This window comes from Balaenoptera borealis (assembly GCF_965194805.1).
Source record: "Balaenoptera borealis genome assembly, chromosome: X".
Classification (NCBI taxonomy): domain Eukaryota; kingdom Metazoa; phylum Chordata; class Mammalia; order Artiodactyla; family Balaenopteridae; genus Balaenoptera; species Balaenoptera borealis.
This window is the reverse complement of record NC_138881.1, coordinates 50,328,958-50,343,822: the sequence shown is the minus strand read 5'-3', so window position 1 is coordinate 50,343,822 and position 14,865 is coordinate 50,328,958. Positions and strand designations below refer to the sequence as shown.

General features: G+C 38.5%; 1 pseudogene across 1 annotated transcript in view; it reads left to right on the top strand.

Annotated features, from left to right (window-relative positions):
• The window catches only part of LOC309620384 (beta-parvin pseudogene), a 30,334-nt pseudogene extending 15,469 nt beyond the window's left edge, over positions 1-14,865 (top strand). The window contains exon 1 of the transcript in view: positions 1-14,865. This exon is cut by the window's left edge and continues 15,469 nt beyond it. The product of the transcript in view is annotated as a beta-parvin pseudogene (transcript).

Here is a 14,865-nt window from a genome sequence, read left to right as displayed (position 1 = left end):
GATCTGCCACGTGCCATTTGCCTTTGAACTGATGCCAGATGGAGGCCTTAAGAAACCCAAGGCTCGCCCCTAAGATGTGGTGAACCTGGACCTCAAATCCACCCTGTGGGTTCTTTACAACCTGTTCACCAAGTACGAGCACCTGGAGTGACAGCGGGGAGCAGCAGAGACCGTGGCACGGATGGTGCTTCGGGAGGTGCCCTGGCCTCCCCTCCAAGCCCGCGGTTGTTCCCCACCCACACCCCTCCTTTTTCTGGTTGATGCTCTTAACCTCTTTTCCCTGTAATTCCGCAGTGGGTGGCATCCTTTGAAATGCAGGTTCCAAACACCAGTGCTCGAGTTTGTAGCCTCCCTTCACCTGGGGTGCCACGGGGTGCTGAGTCCCTTGTTGATCAAAAGATGGAAGAGAAAAAAGCCGGAACCCCAACCTTCAGCCCCTGGGAGGGGAGCGCCTGTCGTTCCAGCTGATCACAGGGCATCAGAAACGCACTGGCAGCTTTGCAGCATTGGCGATGGCTTGTTTGTCCTGGTGGAATCTCCTGGGCAGGGGTCGCCTTGGCAGCGAGGCCTTTTTACCAAAAAGCATTTTACAGTTTTAAAAACTTCACTCGTAAGTCCCAGAAGCCTTAGCTGTGACCACAGTGTCCACTCACATCCCTACTTCTCGGCCACTCAGAGTTGTTTTCATTTAGCTTTTGCACAGACATCTGGGACCCAGAGGACCCAGCTGCCACGGTCCATGGGGCAAAAGATTTCTGAGGCATTTCTTTATTTCTTGCTATGGCTGAGTGGGCTGTGTCTACTCAGCCGGCTCTGAGCTGGCTCTACAATGCAGCTGGAGACAGCTCGGGTGGGAAGTTTCCAATCCCAGAGGCTCTGTTGGGGATGGATGCATTTAAAAAATCTTTTAGAAAGCAAGGTGTCTTCGTGTGCTTGGACTGCCATAACAGAGTGCCACAAATCGGGGGTGGGGGTGGGGGTGGTGCTTAGGCAACAGACATTTATTCTCTCACAGTTCTGGAGGCTGGAAGTCGAGATCAAGGTGTCAGCAGGGATGGTACCTTCCAGGCCTCTCTCCTTGTCTTGTAGACCGCTGTCTTCTCCCTGCATAGTCATGTGTCTCCCCTCTGTGTCTCTGTGTCCTAATCCCTTCTTATAAGGATACCAGGCGGATTGGATTGGGGTCCACCCTAATGACCTCATTTTACCTTAATTACCTCTATAAGGACCCTGTCCCCAAATACCATCACATTCTGAGGTCCTGGGGGTTAGGACTTCAACATGTAGGTTCTGGGGGTACACAGCTCAGCCTGTAACAGGGGGATGTGGAGTGTTCACATTTCTCCTCCCCAAGTCCCAGCTTTCCTGAGCCCTGTCGTCATCCATGGAGCACCCTGTCAAAGGAAATGCGATACTCATTTGTGTGCTGTTCACCCCTCGCCCACCTTGGCTTGGGAGAGAAATGGGGACCCATTGGCTGGGTCTCAGGCGGGTCCTACACTGGGTCATCCCCTCTCCCAACCCCTGGATCCTGAGCTGGGATTTTTATGACATGCTGACCCCCTGAGTTTGCTCAGCATTCACTGCTCCAGCAAGATGGGCCTTTCTCTTTTTGATTTTTGCCTTCCTGCTGTAGATCAGAGCTATTAAGTTGTTAATATTAAATTGAATACCAACGCTCAAGGCTTAGAAATAAAAAACAAGACAAACAAAACAAAATAAAAACAAAAACAAAACAAAAAAAGTCTCAAGTTCCATCAGGCCCCTAAAAGTGCAGGCAAATGTGTAACACACGAGAAGGTGTGCTATACTCCATAAGAGGTACTAGATATTTTCTAATTTACACAGACAAATAAGGGGATATGTGTGGAAATGGATATTAAGGATGTGGGATAGTGGTGGAAAGAATATAAAGTTGGATCAGGGTGAATTTATTGACATAAGCCCACTAAGCAGAGATCCCACATGTAATGTTACAGCTAGGAGAGCTAGAAAGGGCTCTATGAGTTTGGTTGTTGGCTAACACATGGCCCAAAATGTGGTCCATGGTAAGTGAATTACAAATGCCAGACCTATCCTTGGTTTACTGTAGAAGAAATAATTCAAAGGCTTAAGAAGATTGGAAAGTTAGAGTGGATTTGTCATTTAAGACCTGCTCACCCAGCCTAGGAGGCCCCACAGGACACACTCTTTACCATGAATGTGAGAAATAAATTCATGAGGGGAGCCCCAGCATTCTTGAAGAGCTTCATGATCACTCTTCTCTGTAGACCAGAACTTACAGTGGGAACTGCCACCGCTGAATTAGGGAGCCTACGGGCAATGGGAGTAGTTGTATCCCCAGGATGGCAGGGGCCAAGTGGCATCACTCAACCTCCAAAGGAAAGGTGGGTATGATTACCATAATGAACAGCAGAGTTAAAGCGACAATTGGAATAGTCTGGCGTCCAGAGACCTATGGTGTTTGCTAATTGATCATGATGTTTCTAGAAGAGTCATACACAGGAAACCTGTTAAATTCTTACTTGATCTGTATAACCAGAAAAATTCTAGGTCAAGTGAACAAAACTTAAAAAAGACAAACAAACCCACGGGGAGGTCACAGCCCCTCAATCAATCCCCCGACTTGAGCCACATAAACTTGACCAGAGCCACTTGAATGTAGGGGTGGCTGGGTCCCCTTGGGGAAGGCCTTTTGTAGACTCACTTACAGCACCAGCTAGGTGGCAATTCCTTGCAGGGCTTGGGCAAGGTTCTGCGGGAGGCTGTATATATTCTGATCCACCATCCAATATATGGTGCTGTTTCTCCCATAGCCAGGCTTCACAGGTCCAGGAATCAAGGGGTGGAAATGGTAGTGGGACTCCCATTCACTGTCACACCTAGTGGCCCACTAACACAAAGTTGGCTTCCTGACTCCATGATATTATGCTCTGCTAGCCTAGATAGAGGTCTTAGTTCCAAATGGAGGAGTGCTTCCACCAGGAACACAACAATGATTCCATTGAATTGAAAATTAACACCACCTAGCCACTTTGGGCTCCTCATGCCTCTGAATCAACAGGTAAAGAAGGGAGTTGCTGTGCTGGCTGAGGTTATTGACCCCGACTACAGAGGGAAAATTGGACTGCCACTTCACGATAGAAGTATGGCAGAGTATGTCCAGAATACAGGAGATCATTAAAGTATCTCTGAGTAATAACATGCCCTGAGATTAAATTCAATGGAAAACTGCAATAACCAAATTCAGGCAGGACTACAGACGGACCAGACACTTCAGGAATGAAAGTCTGTGGCACCCTACCAGATGAAAAGTCATGGCCGGCTGAGAGTCTTGCTGAGGGCAAAGGGGATATGGAATGAGTAGTGGAAGAAGGTAATTACAAATATCAGCTATGGCCACGTGACCAGTTGCAGAAAGGAGGACTTTTAACTGTTATGAGTATTTCTTCCTTATTTTGTTATGAATATGTTCCTTATAGCTATATCTGTCTATCTATCTAATAACACTTCCTTTCCTATGTCATCCCCTTATCTTGCAACATAAGATATATTGACTTGATATCTTATTTACTTAAACATCGTTAAATGTGTGTCATAGTGTTTAAGTTAGGGGATATCAAGAGAGAGTAAACATCACCCAAGGACTTTGCATCCTGTTGTGGTAAAAGGGTTAGTGTGTTTTCATTTTTACGCAGGCTAGTTGTATCATGATAGGTGGAAGTATGGCCATGTTACTGTCTTTATTTAAAGATTAAGTACAGTTTAAGGTGATACATATGGGTATCAAGATGACAAGGAGTGGACTTTTGATTGTTAATTTTATGTGTCAACTTGGCCGGGCCACTGTGTGCAGATATGTGGTCAAACTTTGTCCTGGATGTTTCTGTGAGGGTATTTTAGATGAGATTTAACATTTAAATAAGAGGACTTCGAGTGAAGCAGACTTCCCCTCTTAATGCATATAGGTATCATCCGATCAGCTGAAGGCCTGAACAGACCTTCCCCTGATCAAGAGGGATTCTGCAGCATCAACGTTCCCCTGGTCTCCAGCCTGACAGCCCATCCTACAGGTTTTGGTCTTGCCATTGTACCCAGGATTTGTTTTAATCTGGTATGGTAAGATGAAAGAAATGGAGTCAACTGCCTTTGAGAGAAAATTTTATTACTCACAATTCCTCAGAGGGTGGGCGGCATGGCACACCACACAGGGCCACATGGGGTCACCTGCAGGGAGAAGAAGAGAGAGGAACTTGGACAAAGTCTGTTACTATGATGGCAAGAAGTAGCTGGGTGGAGATGTCCCCTATTGGGAAAGAAGTAAAACATGTGTGTTGACACCAGTGGATGGAGTGTTTGTAGGCTATTCATTCTACCATTTATTTGGTAAGGGTGATCAAAGAATGACCCATAAAGTTAACCCACTATTTTGCCAAATTCTAAAGTGTTGCACATAAGGGCAACAATGCAGGCTTACTCTGTTTGCTTTTATAGTGGGGAAGAAAAACTCCAAGGGACCTTTGAAGCACACACCAACGTTTGCATTTATTTATGCAGCAATGGTATGCTAGAGCCACCTCAAACCAACTGGTGAATAGTCGATCATTAAAAAGTTTAGGAAATTTTGTGAGTCCGTTGGGAAGCATATCATTAGTGAATATCAAATTATGTAAACTTACAATTAAATAAATTATATTAAAACCAAAGGTAGTAAACAGTCAAAACTCATCTTTTCCTAGTTACTTTACTACTTTTTACTATTAATCTGTGCTCTTGCACTTATTTTCATTTACTGTATCTGTATGGTGAAAAAACTATAAATGGCACTCTGCTTCCAAGACTCTGCATTCAGTGACATCATATAGGGAGCTTGAAATCAACCGTGGTGGGAGAAATGAGATCACAGAAATTGGTCAGTATGTGCTACAGATTTGTCACCCTCCCACAGAGCTGGTTGTTAAACACTAACAGCACACCATATATGTATGTATGTATGCATGCGTGTATTGTGTTGTATTTGTGTATGTATATGTTTATATATGAATGTAAGAATGTTTTTATTGTGAGGGGGCAGAGGGTTTAACTGAAGTCACAGAAAGAGAACTAGCTCAAGAGATGAGAAAAGGAAGGTGGAGTAATGAAAAGAGCACTCCTGTGGGAGTAAGGAGGCCTAAAAGTTTTCGTTGTTTGACCAGAGGCAAGTTCCTTCACTAATCTCCATGTAAACTGAGGGGTTCACAGTCGATGATCATAGTACTCCATCCATCTCTAAAACTGTATGAATCCCTGGTCTATAAAATGACTCTATTGTATTTTCTTAAATGTTTCACACTTACAGGAGGGAGTATAAATTTTTTTTGTAATTTGTACATTGATCAGGCAGAATGCATGATCACTGCCCTCAGTAAGGTCTAGAATCTGTGAGTAACTTGGAGGCACCCTGTGCAATCTTACTTCGTTGCCCTTTCCTTTCACACACACCCCTCCAACGGATAAGTGTTAATGCGACATTTTGATGTGATGGATTTCCTGCTCCTGCTCTTTTTTAATCCCTGCCTCCTGCCTCTCCTTACTCCCTCCAGTCCCCAGGCAATCACTGATCTGCTCTTTGTCAGTATATATTAGTTTGCATTCTCTGGAATTTTACATAAATTTAATCACAGCGTATATACTCATTTTCTTCTGGCTTCTTACACTCAGCATATTGAGATTCATTTGATGTTGTAATGTGTATCAATAGTTCATGACTTTTTATTGCTATGAGTATTCCATTATATGGAAATATCACAGTTTGTTTATCTATTCACGTGTTGATGGACCCTAACGATGTTTTATTATTTGGCTATTGCAAATAAAGCTGCTCTGAGCATTCATATACAAGTCTTTGTTTGTACATATGCTTTCCTTTCTCTTCTATTTCTTTTCTAGTCCTAAATTTCTAGGGCTAGAATGTCTGGAGCATATCGTAGGTGTATGTGTAATATTTTAAGAAACCACCTGCTATGATGTAAATGTTTGTGTTTCCCCCAAATTTATATGTTGAAATCCTAATGCCCAATGTGATAGTATTGGGACATGGGGCTTATGGGAAGTGACTAGGTCACGAAAATGGAGCCCTCATGAATAACATTTATGCCCTTGTAAAAGAGGCTCCAGAGAGCCAGCTCGGCCCTTCTGCCATGTGAGAACACAATGAGAAGGCATCTGGTACAAACCAAGAGGAAAGCCCTCACCAGAACATGACCATGCTGGCTCCTTGATCTTGGACCTCCCAGCCTGCAGAACTGTAAGGAATACATTTCTGTTGTTTATAAGCCACCTCGCCTGTGGTATTTTGTTATAGCAGCCTGAATGGGCTAAGACGTATTACCAGACATTTTTCCAGTGTAGTTGTACCATTTTGTATTTCCATCAGCAGTATATTCAAGTTCTAGCTCTGCCACATCCTCACCAGTACTTGATAAAAATCAACATTTTTAACTTTAGCCTTGTTAATAATTGTGTAGTGGTATATTGTGTCTGTGTGTGTGTATGTGTGCATGATTTTTAAATTTTAAATTTTTCAAACTATCACCCTGTAAAACGTGGGGTTTTTGGCATAAAGACATATGAATTTTAACAAATGTATAGATTAGTGTAACCATTACTGCAGTCAGGATATGGAACTGTTCCATCACACAACTACCTTGGCCCCAACTCCCAGCGACCACTGATCTATTCTCCATCAGTATAATTTTGTCATTTTGAGAATGATATACAAATGATATCGTACAGTACCTTGTGATTCATCCAAGTTGTCATATGCATTAACAGTTCATTCAATTTAATTGTATGGATATACCATGGTGTGTTTTATCCATTCGCCTGTTGAAAGGCATCTGGGTTGTTTCCACTTTTGTGAAATATGCATAGACCTGCCATAAACATTTGCATACAGGTTTTTTAGTGAACATAGCTTTTCAATCAATTTTCTGGGTTAGATACCCAGGATTTGGACTGCTGGATCATATGGTAAGTACGGGTTTAAATTTGGAAGAGACTGCAAACATGTGTGCCAGGTTGATCCAACTTTTAGCATTCACCTCAGCAATGTCTGAGGGTTCCAGTAGCTCCACATCAGCTCCAGCACTTTGTAATGTGTGTGTCTGTGTGTCTGTGTGTGTGTGCAATTTTAGTCATTTGAGTAGATGCATGTTAGTATCTCCTGTTAGATTTGTTTGCATTTTCCTAGTAGCTAATGATGTTGAACACTGTTCATGTGCTTATGTGTCATCCTTACATCATCTTGGTTGAAATCTCAATGTCTATTGCTCACTTTACAAGTAGGTTTTTTGTTTACTTATTGTTGAGTTTGGGAGTTTTTAGATATTCTGTATACAAATCCTGTTTCAGATATTTTATTTGCAAATATTTTCTTCTAGGCTGTAGCTTATTCTCTCCTTCTTTAATAGTGTCTTTAGGAGAAGAAAAGTTTTTAATCTTGAAATTGTCCAATTTATCAATTATTTCACGATTTTGATGTCACATCTAAGAAGTCTTTGCCTAACTCTAATTTATGAAGATATTCCCCTATGTTTTATTCTAAAAGTTTTAGAGATTTACAGTTTACATATAGACTTTCGATCCACTTTGAGTTAGTTTTGGGGTAAGATTTCAGGCTTATCTGGGGGTTCTTTGTTTCACATACAATTGGAAATTTCTAGTGTATAAAAATAAGTTTGATTTTTGTGTGTTGACCTTGTATCCTACCACCTTCTTAAACTCCCTTATTGGTTTTAGAAGTTTTTTGTAGAGTCCTTCTTTGGGTTTTTCTATGTAGACAATCATGTCGACTGTGATGAAGAATCATTTTACTTTTTCCTTTCCAAACTGTATGCAGTTTTAATTATTCATCTTGTCTTATTTCACTGGCTCAGACTTTTCAGTGCCATGTTGAATAGGATTGTTAGGAGAGAACTTCCTTACCTTATTCCTGATCTCAGGGGAAATGCATTCAGTAATTCAACATTAAGTATAATGTTAGTTGTACGTTTTTTGTAAATGTGTTTTGTTTGAGGAAGTACCTGCCCTTCTAGTCCTACTTTTATGAGAGTTTTAATCACAAAGTGCATGCATGTTGCACTTTGTCTAATACTTTTTCTGCATCTATTGTCATAATCATATGGTCTTTTAATCTGTTAATATGATGGATTACATTTGTTAATTTCCAAATATTGAACCAACCTTGCATTCCCATGGCACATTTCTTTTGGTCATGGTGTATCATCCTTTTTAATATGTTGCTGGATATAATCTGCTAATAATTCCTTGACAATTAGGTGTATCTATGTTCTTTAGAGGTATTGGACTGTAGATCACTTTTTTGGTAATGTCTTTATCTGGTTTTAGTATCAGGGTAATTTCAACCTCATAAACTAGGTGTGGAGTTTTGATGTTTTCCTCCTCTTCAATGTTTTTGCACAAGTGTGTATACAGTGGGTATTATTTCCTCTTTAACTGTTTGGGAGGATTTTCCAAAGAAATCACGAGTGCCTGGAGATTTCCTTTTTAAAATGTTTTTGACTATGAATTCGATTTCTTTAATAGTTATATGAATATTCACATTATCTATTTGGACTTGGAGGCATTTTTTAGTAGCTCTTGTTCTTTAAGGAAATAGTCTGTCTTTACCTAAACCATCTAGTTTTCATTGTAGGGTCATTTTGTAGTATTCTGTCTTAACGTTTCCAACTTTATGGTGATATCTCCTTGTTCATTCTTTATATTGATATTTGTATCTTCACACCTTTTATATTTGTCAAGTCTTGCAAGAGATTTATTAATTTATTAATCTTTTCCAAGCCAAGATTAGGGTATTTTTGTTGTTGTTTTATTGATTTTCTCTGTTTTTCTCTCTCAGTTGCATTGATTTTGGCTTTTATCTTTTTTTTTCCTTTCCTCTGCCTGATTTGGCTTCACTGTGCTCCTCTTTTCTCCTTTCCTAAGAATGAATCTTAGATTATTAATTTGAGTCTTTCCTTCCTTTGTGACATAAGCATTTAAACCTACAAATTTCTCCATAAGGACTGCCTTAGCTGCATCCCACGCATTCTGATATATTGTGTTTTTATTATTGTTCACTTCAAAATAGTTTCTAACTTCAACTCAGATCTCCTGCTTGACCTAAGGATTATTTAGAGGTGTGCTGCTTAATTACATGTGTTAGGAGATTTTTCTGCTATTAATTTCTACTTTAATTTCATCACAGTCTGAGAACCCACTTTGTTGGTTGTCCATTTTCTGAAATCTGGTAAGGCTTGTTTCATGAACAAAGATATTTGGCTATTTGATGAATGTTACATATTCTCTTGAATATAATTTATATTCTCCTTTCCATGTATGAAATATTCTATGTGTCAGTATGTTATATTTGATTTGATGGCTTTGCTCATTTCTACCTCACTGCTGATTGTCTGTCTATTTGTTCTATCTGTTGCTGAGAGAGAACTCTTGAAATCTCCAAGTATAACCGTGGATTTTATTGTTTCTCCTTGTAGCCGCATCAGTTTTTGCTTTTTGTATATTGAAGCTCTGTCAGATGCAGAAATGTTTAGGATTATTAATGTCCCCTTGATGAATTGACCCCTTTAATCATTGTGACACAATCTCCTTTAAACATGTTGATGTTATTAGTTCTGAGACCTGCTTTGTCTGAGATAAGTATAGCTACTCTAGGTTTCTTTTGATTATCATTAGCATGAAATATATGTATATCACAAGCCTATTTTTGCCTTTGTATCTGAATTATGTTTATTTTGGTCAGCTCATTGTTCAGTCTTGCTCTATTATCCAATCCATGATATCTGCCTTTTATTTGAAGTAGTATTTGGGCCATTTAGAGGGGTCTACAAAGAATGGCCACCTACACATTTTTATAAATAAAGTTTATTTTGGAACACAGACTTGCTTATTCTTTATGTATTGACTATGAATGCTTTTGAGTCCAATGACAGATTGGAATAGTTGCACAGAGAATGCAGGCCTTCAAGTCGAGAATATTTACTATGTGGCCCTTTAAGGAAAAGATTTGCTAGGCCTTGACTTAGACCATTTAAATTTAATGTGTTTCATGCTCTTTGTTTTCTATATTTCCTTTGTTACCTTTTCCCTCTTTTTTTAACCTTATTTTGTATTAATTGAATGTTTTTTATGATCCCAAGTTATCTCTCTTGCTGGCTTACTCGCCAAAATTATTCATTTTGTTGTTTTAGTGGTTGTTTTAGGATTTGTAATACAGAGTCTTACTTTATCATGGTCTTCCTTCAAGCGTCACTCTACCACTTAAAAAAATCCTGTTAGAAATTTATAATAGTAAGTTTCCAATCTCTCGCCATATGTTCGTTATGTTATGTTGCCATATATATTACTATTTCGTATTTCATTAACCCCACAGCATATTGTTATCATCTTTGTTTAAAGAGTCAATTATGTTTTATTTTTACTGTGGCAAAATATATATAATATAAAATTGACCATTATAATTATTTTAAATGTGCAGTCCAGTGGCATTAAGTACATTAACATTGTTGTCCAACCATCACTACTATCCATCTTCAGAACTTTTCATGATCCCATACTGAAACTCTGTACCCATTAAACAATAACTCTCCATTCTCTACTACCCGCCAGCCCCTGGTAACCACCATACTATTCACTTTCTGTCTCTATGTGTTTGATTATTCTATGTACTTCATATAAGTGAAATCATACAGTAGTTGTCCTTTTGTATCTGGCTTATTTCAATGAGCATAATGTCTTCAAGGATCATCCGTGTTGCATCATGTATCAGAACTGTATTCCTTTGTAAGGTTGAATAGCATTCTATTATGTGTATATACCACATTTTTTATTGTGGTACAAACACTTAACATGAGATCTACCCTCACAACAAAATTTTAAGTGCACAATACGGTATTGTTAACTATAGGCAAATGGTGTACAGCAGATCTCTAGAACTTATTAATCTTGTATACCTAATTTTATATCCATTGGACACCAATTCCCCATTTCCCCTTCCTTCCGCCCTCTGGTAACCACCATTCTTCACTGTTTCTATGAGTTAGACTATTTTAGGTACCTCATGTAAGTGGAATCATACAGTATTTGTCCTTCTGTGATCAGCTTATTTCACTCAGTATAATGTCCTCCAAGTATATCCATATTGGTACATATGACAAGATTTCCTTCTATTTTTTTTTTATTGGAGTATAGTTGATTCACAATGTTGTGTTAGTTTCAAGTGTACAGCGAAGTGATTCAGTTATACATATATTCATTCTTTTTCAGATTCTCAATATTCTGTAATAACCTATATGGGTAAAGAATCTGATTTCCTTCTGTTTTTAAGTCTGAATAATATTCCACTGTATGCATACACCAAATTTTCTTTATGTTCATCCTTTGATGAGCTTCAGGTTGTTTCCATATCTTGGGTATTATGAATAATGCTGCAATGAACATGAGAGTGCAGATATCTCTTTGATATCCTGATTTCAGCTCTTTGGGATATATACTCAGTAGTGGGACTGCAGGATCATATGGTAGCTCTATGTTTAATTTTTTTGATAAACTGACATATTATTTTCCATAGCAGCTGTGTTATTGTACATTGACAAATTCCCCAACACTTGTTATCTTTATATATATGTATATATATATAATCACCATCCTAACAGGTTTGAGGTGATATCTCATCACGGTTTTGATTTGCATTTCTCTGATGATTAGTGATATCAAGCACCCTTTCATATATCTGTTGGCCATCTGTATGTCTTTGTTGGAGAAATGTCTATTCAGGTCCTTTGCCCATTTTTTAATTGGGTTATTTTGCTATTGAGTTATAGGAGTTCCTAATATATTTTGGATATTAGCCCCTTTCCAGATATATGGTTTGCAAATATATTCTCCCTTTCCATAGGTTGCCTTTTCACTCTGTGGATTGTTTCCTTTGACATGCAGAAGCTTTTTTTTTACTTTGATGTAGTTTCACTTGTCTATTTTTACTTTTGTTGTTGTGCTTTTGGTGTCACATTCAAGAAATCACTTCCTACACCAATGACATGAAGATTTTCCCCCTAAGTTTTCTTCTCATAGATTTACAGTTTCAGGTCATATATGTTAAAGCTTTTAATTCACTTTGAGTGAATTTGTGGGTATGGTGTAAGATAAGGGTGTAATTTTATCCTTTTGCATGTGGATATCCATTTTTTCCCAACACCATTTGTTGGAGAGACTATCCTTTCCCCATTGTGTAGTATTGGCAGCCTTGTTGAAAATCAATTGATTGTATATGTGTGGGCTTATTTGGGGGATTTCTACTGTGTTTCATTGTTCTATATGTCTGTTTTATGCCAGTACCATACTGTTTTAATTATGTTTGCTTTGTAATGTATTTTGAAATCAGGAAGTACATTGTTATACTTGCTCAAGATTGCTTTGACTATTTGGGGTATTTTTGGTTCCATATGAATGTTAGGATTGTTTTCTATGTCTGTGATCAATGTCATTGTGGTTTGGATAGGGATTGCATTGAATCTGCAGATTGCTTTGGGTAATACAGGCATTTTAATTATATTACATTTTCCAATCCATGAACATGGGATATATTTCCATATTTTGTGTCTTCTTTAATTTCTTTCATCAATGATTTTGTAGTTTTTGGTGTACATCTTTCACCACCTTGGTTAAATTTATTCCTAAATATTTTATTCTTTATGTTGCTACTGGAAATGGGATTGTTTTCTTTTTTATAGATACACATTTATTTTTCATAATAGTAACTTTATAAACATATATAAGCATAGATCACAAATAAATATACTGGTTTTTCTGCTGTTTCTGCCCAGGCTCTCATTGCGCAATATTGATTTTTGGTTGGTTGGTAAACAGAACAAAGGTGGAATGGAAGCTAGAGGTGAGATGAAGCAAACTCTTAGAGAAAGTCACAGCAGTAGTAAATGGTCTGTGGACACTTTTAAATGTGGAAGCCTAGACTCCAGCCCTGATCTTCTAAGTACAAATCTGACTGAAGTCTGGCTTGGAAATCTGTTTTAGGAAAACTTAAGAGTCCATTCCGATGCACAGCCTTAGTTAAAACACTATTATAGAAGGATATTGGAAACAGGATATTATGATAGGAATTTAGGCAAAGGCCAGATAGTCAGGCATTGGACAGATACCCAATATTTACTCGAGTACAAAAGAGTGTATTGGTCAAAAGGAAAGAACTGAGGTATAATCACCAAAAGATCTATAAATGCTAAGACCTTTGTTACTAAGAAATAAGGAAGGAAGTTTCTCCTGCTTAGAGCAAGATTGGGTTTATATTTGAGGATAGAATTGAGCCTCCAGATATGGGATAAACAGCTCTTGATACAGGATTTGAAGAAGATTTTGGCATTAATCACAGAGTCGAAGAGACCATTTCAGTAGCCCCTTCTTCTGGAATCCTCATTTGATTATAGAAAATTCACTTTTCATGAGCGTGAAAAATCACTCGTGAGTTAAATTAGCAGAAGATTGGAAAAGCATGAACAGGTTTTTAACTATAGCCTTTATTTGGAGAATACCCTCAATTTTAACCTGCTCTGAATCGGTATGCAGAACTTCAAAAGGAACAAAATCACTAGCAGCTCTTCCTCATAAACAGTGCAACTGATTCATGGATCATGGTCCACATCAGTCTTCACGCCTTACATTTGCTCTGTACAGCTGGCTTTAAATAGACAAATGATCAACAAATGCCTACTAGCTCAATATTTAGGCAAGCAACCCCCAAATAACTACCTCTAAGTTTGCCAGTAAGTAAAGCAGCAATGTGTATAAAATAGGGCACTATGAGTTTCATGAGTTTGTTTTTCCATTAACAAGCACTTTAAGTCGATTGCAAAATGAAACAAAGTTTGTTTGTTTTCCTCTTATATCTAGCTTGGATACCAGCTGGCAGTTTGTTGGCTGTCTCTCAGTCAAATCCAATAGAATCATTGTCCTATGGATTTTTATCTGCTTCTCAAAAGAAGCCTAATCTTGCACAGGAATTGTGTGTCACCGTAACATGTGTCCATACCTCAACAGCACATGTTCCTTCCTTCATGGCAAAGCAAATTTCCTATTTTTTCTGAATAAACTTAGTAAGGAGGTGATTAAAATTCAGTGTCACGTCTAGCATTCCATTCCTGCGTAGTGCTTTGGAGTGCCAAAAGTTACACAGACAAAATGCACTGAGTCAAGTTACACAAAGGCAATGTCAGTGCCTTGGTGACCCTTGCTGGGAATCCTTTGGTCAGGAGGCAGCAGCAAAGCAGTGGAAGCAGGGTCATTTTCTGAATGAATCTTTTTATCTTTTTTATTAATTCATCTACACTCACATGGAGCACTTGTTCACAAATAATTTTTCACTGTTTGGATAGAGACACAATAAGAGTAAAGAGTAAGAGCAGAATGGCAAGGATGAAGGCCCTCAACTTATGCTTTCAGTTAGCATTTTTTTTGAAATGAAAAAGGAGAGACATATGAGCCCAATTAGCATTTATCAACTAAATGACAGTATTAAAACAGGAAAAAATATTGAGTGCTTATCATTTGCAAAGCAGTGTCCTTGACTGTATGAGAGGCAGATAAAAAAGAAAGTCAAGCCTGAAAGGAAAGGCTAGAACTTAATTACACGTTTTCTTGTTCTCCAAGTGTTTCGCATGTCAATGTTATGTCATATGCATGTCCTGTCACCTCAAAATTTTGTCAATTCAACTGCAGAGTATATCTTGAATGGACAGCCAAATATTTGCTTACAAAGAATAGGAGAAATTGTTTTAATGAGAACTGCAGAAG